Here is an 11625-nt window from a genome sequence, read left to right as displayed (position 1 = left end):
TCATTTACTTCCTAACACAATCAATGGAATCATTTAATCAAACATCCACTTGAATTTCATCAAAGAAGCAAAGCCCTTTTCTAAATTTTTCAAGAAATCTTAACATGCATGCATCATTTCAAGTTTATAAATCACAAACTTTCTATTAACAACTATCCACCATTGATTTCATTGTCGAAAACTAACTTGATCACTTTAAAAACAAAACCCATTCGGTTATATAGATAAAGACCACATGCAACCACTAAAATTAGAGTATACTTAGTTTCGAGTTCAGTTTACACATCACAACTCACCATCGGTTCACCGGAGTTCATCACCGATGGCGGTGGCTTCACGGTGGTGCCCTCATTCGAGGGTGTCCAACCACGAAACCCCCGATTTCTTAACAAAAGAAATGCAACACTACATGCAATCTGATTTCAGCATAGTAATCACAGAACACGAACTAATCAAGCAAGCCCTCGGTTCTTGGCTCAAAACCGAACCCGAAAATATACACACACTTCGGCATGCAAGCCTAATCACACACTTGCACATACTTCTACGTACACATAAGTGTTTAGCAAGAAGAATTAGGGATGATTGATGAGTTTGATCAATGAAAAAGGAGGTATGCCGAGAGAGATTGAAGAGAGAGCCGATAGAGAGTTGTTCGAGTGAGAGAAGAAGAGAAAAGAGAGAAGAGAAAAATGAGGTCACGGGAGCAAGAAGAAAGAAAATGGGGGAGGAAGGAGAAATTTATACTCCACCAAAACAAGGGCAATTTAGTAATTCATTAATTCCTTTTTGACTTGCACTTTCTTTCTCTTTTTACTCAAATGCAACGAAATTCAAAAATAAAAATATTTCTCTCTCGAAAAGTCGAAGATTATTGAAATTGATAATTTTAACAGGTAGGTCTCGAAATTAGCTTTTTATCCATTACTCATAATAAGAATTTGAGCGAACGGTTGATTTTATATGAATTTCGCAATCTTGCTTTAATAAATACATTTTCCACATAAAATCAATTTAAAAATGCAAAGATCAACAATCAAATTCACTTATTATTTTTAAAAAGTCTCTAGGATCTTTATGAAGATAACATAACAAATCCCATGTTTTTATCCTTCTCAGATGATTTTATAAAAATGCGCGAAGGTTAATTAAACCATTCTTTAAATCACATAATTCCTTTAAAATTCACAAAATTGACACAGAACACATAGTCATGCATACAATCAAGCAATCACACATATACAGTCACAAAACAACTTAGGTCGGATTATAGAATCTAACCCTCTTTAATCTTTATCCTCTTTTATGCGTACCGGGTCACGTTCAGCCTGACGGCCCGACGCTCAGCGTTTCGATTACGCTTCTCATTATCTTTGCCAATCAACACGTCTCTTAGGACGAAATACTTTATTCATTCACTTCACATACAATTCTCATTTTATATTATTTAATTTTCATACTAGGACGGGTTCCGTTCTACCTGACGGCCCGACACCACAGCTCGACTTCTAAGCTGACTCTTTAAATTGGAACGTTTTTATCCACGCTCCTTAACTCTAGTATCCAGATAAGACAAATAATCATCACTTAGTCACATAATTATAATCTCATCACATAACACATACTTTATTTTCTTAATTACGATGCAAAATTCTCGGTCGTTACATTTTATTTCTTGAATTGCAGTGTCAACAACTTGAGTAGTATCAGTGGTTGTGACGGGTTGAATATCACAGTAGATTCTTCAACTTGAGCATTGTCCGTGGTTGAAATAATTTGTAACTTCTCAGCCCAATCAGATCCAGGAATACCCTTTCTCTTCTATTGAACCCGATTAACTTCTTCTTCAAGAATCTTCTCTTCATCAACACCATCATGAGTTTAACTTACTGAATAAACTGGAGCCATTAGTTTTTGAGTTTTAGTAGATACTGATTTCTTCTTAGATTTTGACTTAGGCTTGGACTTAGACTTCTCACCAATCTTCTCCTTTTCTTTGTAACTCCTATCAGCATTTAAAATAGCTTGAGACCTTTGAACATATCATTCAGCTTCACTTTGACTGATTTCCTTGATTACAACACCTTTGGTGGGTCCTTGTCCAGGAATATCTTCATATGGTGAGACAGTATCAACAGTTACTGATCTAAAAGATTTGAATTCCTCTTCTGTGACGCCCTCAATCTCGGGGTTAGGAAATGAGGACCCACACACCTTTAATCTATTAATTAAATAAGGATAAACCCCGATTACCTACTAACAGGATCAAACAGGATAAAGTCTGAGACAAGATTATAACTACCAACCATAAAATATAACTTACAACCCCAAAATAATATTAAATATACATAGTCGATCCCGGCTTGGGACCGACAGATAACCCATTGTATCTTTACATCTCCCTGGCTAAGCACTTGCTCACTCAAAAATATCACAACCTGCTCTGGCAACCGGAAACCTTCAACACAATAGGGACCACCAGGTACGCTCTTACGAGCAGTGCACCTAAGTCTGGCCATCTTCTTGCTAAACTGCCATGGTTAGATTAAAATAAAACATATGAGTATAAAACTCAGCAAGTAACTATAAAGCAGTTCTACGATATAAAATCCACAATATACTTTACCAATCTCAGGGCATTCTACTTTATCAGATCTAGGTGGCAAGTTTCTATCTTTCGGGTTCAGAAAGGGTTATGAAGGAAAAATTTGGGGCTTTCAAGGAACAAGGTTCAAAGTAGGGTGAAAGCTGACATTCATCACAAATCATTATCGGGATCACAAGTGATCTTTCAAAAAGGAAAGCGACAATCTTTTCATTATAAGGAATCAGCTATATGATCAACGGGATAAAATCAGGGTTCACAAGTTATAAGCTGCACAATATCGCAATCAACTCTTTTCAAAGCAATATAAACTATTTCATTTTCAAGAATCAATTACTGAGTAGAAAATTTCAATTCCTTTTAAAAAAATCAATATAGAACCCTTGATTGGACCACTTTATCTTTCATTTCATTATAATACGGGTGATCAACCCGTATCGACCTCCATCCGGTCTTTAAGGTACCAAATGGCATAATTTCAGCCTTAAACTGGACTAGCCCCGCTAGCCTCTTACAATGACTGGACTAGTCCCACTAGTCTCTTACGTCCAATCAAATCCATCAGGAATTCGTTTGGAAAACCTTGAGTTTAAAAAAGTAGGTTTTCTAAATTTATTTTATCATTACCAAGAATATGAACTCATTCGGACTCTTTCAAGTCGAAACTCATTCTTAAATCCAATTTCAAGAAATCAAAGTTAAGGAAATGAATCAAGGATAAGCAAGGTGCAATTTTAGGGATCTTGAATCAATTATAACAAGGAACTTAAGTTAGAAGAATCAAAACTGTTTCAAGGGTCAATAGGGAATATGGTAATCAAGGAATATAGCATCATTACAAGGGATTCGTAAAGGTACTTACAGGGTTTATAACAGTTCACGGTATAACAAATAATTTGAATAGGAAGGATAGGTTACCAAAGGGTCGAATCAATGAGCTTATCAATAACAGTTTACAAGATCAAAGACAAGGTATCTCAAATCAATAACAAGGTTTATTCTTTTAACAGTTCAATATTCTACATGGCAAGAACAATATCCTCTCTATAACCATTTACACAAGTAATTAGAGTTACTTGCCTGAATTCGCTTTCCTGTTTCATGAAGGTTGAACTACTACCACCTAGTATACCTTTCCTTTTCCTAGCCTGAATGCCCTCACACTCCGAATCTAAAATAAAAACCAAAACCTTAATCAGTTCTCAACTCTCGTTCCCGGAACGATCACTCAATACGATAACTCGCTTATACTTTTGACTTGAACTATACAAGTATAGCTTATATACACACATGTACATAACACATAACACATTCTTTTCTCATAGCCTTTATATCTTTATATATACTCGATAATCAACTTATACTCGCTTAACCTTGACTATTCTTCAAATCAAACATTATAACTCATACGAGTACACGATTTTATTCATAGCTAATTATTTACGACCATAGCTAGCACTTATAGCTTTTAAAATCAATCAACTTAATTCCCCTTTTCTTTTATTTCTTAATTCGAACCTCAACAACAATCAAACAAACAAATCCAATGATTTTCACATATAAATACTCAATCATTCTTTCAATTACCAAAAATCAAGTCTTGACCTTTATTTCCTATGGCCTATTCGGCCTTATCACTTAACACAACAAGAATCAAACATGCAAAGCTCTTATTTGACATGCATCAAGTATATCATCCCAAACTAGTTCAATTTCATTCTTACAACTCATTTAAACTCATAATTTAAAAGTAATCATGGATGATCACTCATTTTAACACTTAACACAACTTAATCAAGTAGTGACATTCGAAGTTTCTAGGAATCAAAACATGCATGCATCAATTTAGAATTTTAACCATAACTCATTCTAATTACTCTACCAATTATAAAAACAATTATCAATAAATCATTCACATCAACAAAATCAACATGATTCTCCCAAAAATTAAGAGCCATTCGGCCTCTTCTTCTTTTATCAAAGAAACCTCACATGCAAACTTAATTTCATACCCTTACATCTTTAATCACACTAATCTTTTAACATTATGCTAGAATAACATCCACAACCAACAAAATCAACTCATTAACTTTTGAACTACAATACCATTCGTCTTTTCATCAAAAAAACTACATACAAACACAAAATAATTGATTTAAAGATACTAGAGCTCAGTTTTTAACATCATTGCTCACCACCGGTTCACCGGAGTTCATCACCGGTGGCGGTGGCTTCACGGTGGTGCCCCCATTCGGGGGTTTGAAACCTTCAACCACCAATTTACACAAGTAATTACACACATGCAAGCACACATCTTCACTTTAAATCATTTAAGAACCAAAACCCCTTTTGTTTTCATGAAAACCGAATCAAACCACCAAATCCAACTTTGGATTTTATCAAAAACTTTGAAGATAGTGACATGCATGTATATATATAGATAGATAAAGCAAAATCTCACACATTCATGGTCTTATAACCGAAAGAGGATGAAGAATAAGAGAGAGATTGAAGAGAGAGAGAGTACCGAGAGTGAGAGAGAGAGAAGTCCCGAGAGGGAGAAAGAAAATGAGAGAAAAAGAAAGAGAAGAGAGATTCTCGGGTGAAAAAGAAAGAAAGAGGGGGTGGGGTGAGGTTATATACTACCAAGGGAGGGGTAGTATAGTAATTAGGTTATCTTGTTTCCAATTCACTCTTTATTCTTAAAAAGGAAATGATTTCGATTTGCAAATATCTCTCTCGGAAAAGATGAATTTGATACGAATGATAATTTTAAAATGTGAATCTTGAAATTAGCTTTCCAACCATTACTCATAATAAACTTTTGAGCGCACGGTTGATTTTATATGATTTTTACAAGTTCGTACTAAATATAGCATTTTAGCACATAAAAATCAATTTAAAATGCAACGATCACCAAATAAATCCGTCCATCATTTTTAGAAAGTCTCTAGGACTATTTCGAAGATAATAGAACAAATCTCATGCCTTTATCTTACTCAGATAATTTTATAAAAATGTGCGAAGGTTAAAAAAACTTTATTTTAAATCAAATAATTCCCTTAAATTCATAAAAATATCAACAGATCACGTAATCATGCATACAGACAAGCAAGCACACATATGAACACATCAAAACTCATGTCTAATAATAAATATTGTCCTTCTTTAATATTATTCCTTTCTATGCGTACCGGGTCACGTTCAGCCTGACGGCCCGACGCTCAGCGTTTCAATTACGCTTTATAATATCATTATCGACCGACACGTCACTAGAACACATTACTTTACTCAAGCATTTCATTTCACATAATAACACATTTTAAATACTTTAATCCCTTTTTAGGACGGGTTCCGTTCTACTTGACGGCCCGACAACTCAGCTTAATTCCTAAGCTGACTCTTTAAATTGGAACGCTTCTATCTACGCTCTCAGATACTAATATACAATAAAGACAATAATCATCACTTAATCATATATTTTGTAATCACTTCACATAAATCATAATTTATTGACTTAATTACGTCACAAAATTCTCAGTCGTCACATCTTCCATAAGCCTTAACTATTCAAGATCAATTCCTGGAATTTCCCTTTCAAAAATCCTTCTACTCGCCTCAGAATCAAATGCTTGTATTTTTGGGTCCTTGTAGGATAGAGTTGTCTTCTTTTCTTTGAAATTCAATGTTTGTAAAAACTGACTTATTTCAGCACGAGCTTCTATCTCTAAAATGCCTTGGTCTTCATCAGCATTTGTGACTATCGGAGTTTGCTTTATAGTCACAACCAGCTTTTATTGTTGTCTTCCACTTCCCCCTCTTTCTCCACTCTAGATTGACTACCAGTGGTTTTAGAAGTACCACTAGTGATGTGGATCTCTCCACAAAGAAAGAAAAGAAGAAGAAGAAAAGGAATAAGAGAAGAAGAGGATATTTCAAAAGAACACGATCAATCCAGAAACGTGAACTTTGAATCTCAAATTGCTTAGATCAATCCAGAAACTAAGTAATTCGAATCTAACCTTCAAAACAATCCAGTAATTGAAGTTTAGAGGAAAGAAAAACTACTCATAGTTTATCTCAAAACAAAAGTTTTATATCATCCATTGTCTTTCTTAAAAGAGTACATGAGAAGGGTATTTATAGGCTTAGATAATAAGCCAAACCCAATAGGCTTCCAAGAGAAATTCAATATCAGCTTGAATTAGCCAATATCTGAATCCTTCCAGGAAACAAATTTAAAAACCAAACCTGAATAAAAAAAGACAAAAACCAAATCCAAATAGGAAAATAAAATCCTAAGTGCTTAAAACAAGAAAAACCCTTTCAAGTGAAAGGTAAAAACTTGCAAGCAAAATTTGAATTAATAATTATATAATAATCAGCTACTTGTCCAACATCATGCATCATTCCTTTATTCCTTGTTGTCCAAGTAAGCTTCATAACCCATGTTTGTATCCTCTCCAATTGAACATCGCAACTAGTACACATATCCAAATCTCAATTAACATATTCATTCCTTGATCCTCATCATTCTCCTCTCCTTTGAAAAAACTCATCCTCGAGTTCTAAAATATTTAAGAATAAGCACACAACGAGATGATTTCTCGTAGAACTTGAAAGTGTTGAATTGCAATTCCATGACCAGTATCTTAGGAAGTAAACTTGAAAGAATAAGATAGTTTGTTGAGATAGGTGCATTCAACAAGTTCTCTACCCCCATAAAATCAATGTGTTCCACTAGGATGTTTTTGTTTTCCTTGTACACAACCTCTTTAGTTTCGAACTTCTCCTTTAGTATCTCTTCTCCTTTAACAATGTCGTCACACACAAATTTAGGAGATGCATCTCTCTGATTTTTTTCAACAACCAAAATTTGCTCAACAAGTGACTTTCTTTCTTCATACTTCTCTATTATAGCTTCTTTTATAACTAGTTCATCCTTTTCATCGACACTTGATGTAGTTGCCACACGTAATACCCGGTAATCAACAACAAGATTCGCAACATTCTCCACACCGACACAGTCTTCTTCTTTAGTTTCTTTTGAAAGAGTGAACTCGTGAAGGGAAGACTTCAATTTCTCGTCTTTTTAAAAAGATTCAAATTCCAATGCAAGATTGCATACATTATTAAACGAGATATATGGACTTGATTTAACCTTTCGATAAATAGGCAAATTCAATCCACGAATAAATCTTCCAATTTTTATTGTTTCCGTCTCCTCCAAGTCACAAATAAGGCGCAATCTATAAAATTCAGAAGTATACTCAGAAACACTCATAGTACCTTGAGAGAGGGATGTCATCTTCATTATACATTCGAATTTATAATGCAAAGAAATATATTTTGCACGAAGTTTCTTCTTCAGAGATGTCCAAGTCATAATCTTTTCTTTTCTAGATCTAACTCTTTTTGTGTTTAGATTATCAAACCACAAGCCTGCTTTCTTTGTAAGTTTAAGCGCTGCAATCTTGAATATTCTCATTTCAGTCCAACCTGTATAAGCAGAAATCTTGTCGACTTGTGTAAGCCATTAAACAAAATCATCTATGCTACCTAAACCTGTAAAATAACCAAGCTCTATACCAGGATCATAGACTTCATCACTATCTTTCACCTTAAATAAAATTTTATCCAATTCATCAAACCTCGATTTCGTTGAATTAGCAAGCTTTTGAGTACGTTTATCAATCTCATCTAAGTTTCCAAGTAATTTTCTGAGCAATTCATCCGTAGCCATAAGAAAAATCTGAATTTTTTTGATGAATAGTACCCGTGAACAGTGCCGATGAACATTAACTCATGAACAGTGCCGATGAATAGTAACTCGTGAACAGTAACCCGTGAACAGTCTCGTGAACAGTAACTCGTGAATAGTAATTTTTTTTTTGAAACCTAGATCTCCCAACAATTAAGAAATTGGAGAAAAAACCTTGGCTCTTGATACCAAATTGATGTGGATCTCTCCACAAAGAAAGAAAAGAAGAAGAATAAAAGGGATAAGAGAAGAAGAGGATATTTCAAAAGAACACGTTCTATCCAGAAATGTGAACTTTGAGTCTCAAATTGCTTAGATCAATCCAGAAACTAAGTAATTCGAATCTAACCTTCAAAACAATCCAGTAATTGAAGTTTAGAGGAAAGAAAAACTACTCATAGTTTATCTCAAAACAAAAGTTTTATATCATCCATTGTCTCCCTTAAAAGATTACATGAGAAGAGTATTTATAGGCTTAGACAATAAGCCAAACCCAATTGGATTCTAAGAGAAATTCAATATCAGCTTGAATTAGCCAATATCTGAATCCTTCCAGGAAACAAATTTAAAAACCAAACCTGAATAGAAAAAAGACAAAAACCAAATCCAAATAGGAAAATAAAATCCTAAGTGCTTAAAACAAGAAAAACCCTTTCAAGTGAAAGGTAAAAACTTACAAGCAAAATTTGAATTAATAATTATATAATAATCGGCTACTTGTCCAACATCATGCATCGTTCCTTTATTCCTTGTTGTCCAAGTAAGCTTCATAACCCATGTTTGTATCCTCTCCAATTGAACATCACAACTAGTACACATATCCAAATCCCAATTAACATATTCATTCTTTGATCCTCATCAACTAGTACCAACTAGCTTTCCATATTTCTTTCTAGAAATCTCTTTTCTACCTCCTTTACTTCCTCCATCAAGACCATCATCTTTGTCAGTAGCATCTTTCAGTTGGAGTTGTTTACATTTAGTTTCTAAAACTTTCTCCCCCTTTTTGGCATCATCACCAAGTAAGAGTGAAACAATAAGCTCCAAAGATTATTGTACCTCATCCAACTGACCAGACATCTTTTCTTGAGTAGCTTCCAACTTAGCTTGGTTGGCTTCCAGTTTGTCTTGTTTGGTAATGATAGACCTCAATTTCTTGGTCATCTCATGTGAAGCAGTAAGTTTGGTTTCGAAAAAAGATTCATTAAGTTTGTCAATATGAGAATTAGCTTGAGACTGAGTATTCTAAACTATTTTGATCAATAATGTAAAAGCTTTGAAATGAATCAGAATATCAAGATATATAATGTTCTTATCTGTTATTTCCAAATGTCTGGAAGCATTAGTCACAGAGATAGGATGTGAAGCATCCTTCCATTTTGAATCAAAAACTCCTTACAGTTTTTAGCATCCCGCTCAACTAATCTCAATTATTTTTCTCTTTCTGTCATGCCTTCAGAAAAGATAATCTCATCAAGATCTTCATCAGAATCTAATTGTACATTGATATTAGATTCAGTAATATCTTATCCATCACTAGGCTCACTATCATGTACAGATTCTTCATTAGCAACCGGTTCCTGAACTATCTGTGCTACTTCATCCTCAGCATCAATATTTTAGAAAGAGTCAAGAATTGGTGCATTATGTGATCCATCTGCTTCAAAAACTGCCATACCATCAACATTTAGCTCAACACCTTCAAGAATTGTAGCTATATGAAGTGGAGCTTCAACATTTATCTCCAAAACTTCAGTGCCTGTTGAGTGATGTGGTGATTCAGGAATTGTGGAGTGAATATGAGTGAATTGTTCTTCTTCTTGAATATCAGCAAGAACAGAGAGAATACCAGTGGATGGAATAGAAATATGAGTGGACTGCAAGAAAGTGTCAGTACTATAGAGTTGCAGGGAAATTATCAGCATTTGATGCATTAAAGTTTACTGTTGGGACTACAGGATGGATATCAGCAACTGTTTCTTTAATACTCTGAGCACCTGCAATATCAAGTAAAGAACCACTTAATCTTCTATATTCTTTTAAAGTAGTTTCACTACTTCTCACTACACTCATCTCATAACTTTTAATAGTCAGAGTTTTCTCATAAGGATTAACAAAATCCTTACACTCATCTACCTCTCTTTTTTCCAGGTAATGCTCATGCCACTCTGTAATTTTTGTTTTTCTTCTATTCATCCATCATTTAAACCATTTAGATATTTCATGATTCTAATTGATGCTTCAACTAGATGGTATCATGTCTTTATACTCTCTACCCGAAATACAGCATTTTCGAAACTACTTGCTCAAATAATCAAATTATGAGCTCAGTTTCTTATCAATCATATAAAATCAATTCGATTAGATAATGTTACTCAATTTACATCTGCTACCTTTAATGATTATTGTATGTCAGTAAGAATCTCAATCGAACAACGTCCATACACAAAATGGTTTAGCAGAATCATTGATTAAAAGACTTCAACTTATTGCTCGTCTTTTACTTCTAAAAGTGAAAGTACCAGCATTTGTTTGGGGTCACGTAATACTTCATGCCTCAAATATAATTAGGATAAACCCATTTGCTTACCATAAATAATCCCTCAGAAGTTAGTTCTAGGTCAAATTCCTAATATATCACACTTAAAGATTTTTGGCAATGCTGTATATGTTCCCATTGCACCTCTACAAAGATCTGAAATGGGATCGCAAAGAAGAGTATGTATATATGTTAATTTTGATTCACCATCTATTATAAGATATCTTGAACCATTAACTGGTGATGTCTTTACTGCTCGATATGCTGATTGTCATTTTGATGAGTCCGTGTTCCACCCATTAGGGGGAGATAATGTTTTGCATAAGTTAAATTTTGAACGATGATGAAATGCATCGAGATTAAATGATATGGATCCACGTACTAAAAAAATGTAAATCCGAGGTTATAAGAATCATAGACATGCAAATTATTGCCAATCAAAAGCAGAATGCTTTTAATGATTCTAGAAATGTTATAAAATCATACATACCTGCTATTAATGCTCCGACAAGGATTGAAATCCCTATTCATAAATTATTTGTTGAAGAATTGGTTGGTAATTCAAAAGCACACCGGAGGCGTGGTAGACTTGTCGGCGCAAAAGATGATGTTCCTTGGTTATTTACGTTATATATATTTATGTATAATTTGGTCATATTTATATAAGATTTACAACAAATTATTTGAATTTAGTTTTTTTTAAATAGCTTTTAGGTAGAT

Source organism: Apium graveolens, chromosome 8, assembly GCF_009905375.1.
Source record: "Apium graveolens cultivar Ventura chromosome 8, ASM990537v1, whole genome shotgun sequence".
Lineage (NCBI taxonomy): Eukaryota > Viridiplantae > Streptophyta > Magnoliopsida > Apiales > Apiaceae > Apium > Apium graveolens.
The sequence above is the reverse complement of the archived record's forward strand: the minus strand, read 5'-3'. Positions refer to the sequence as shown.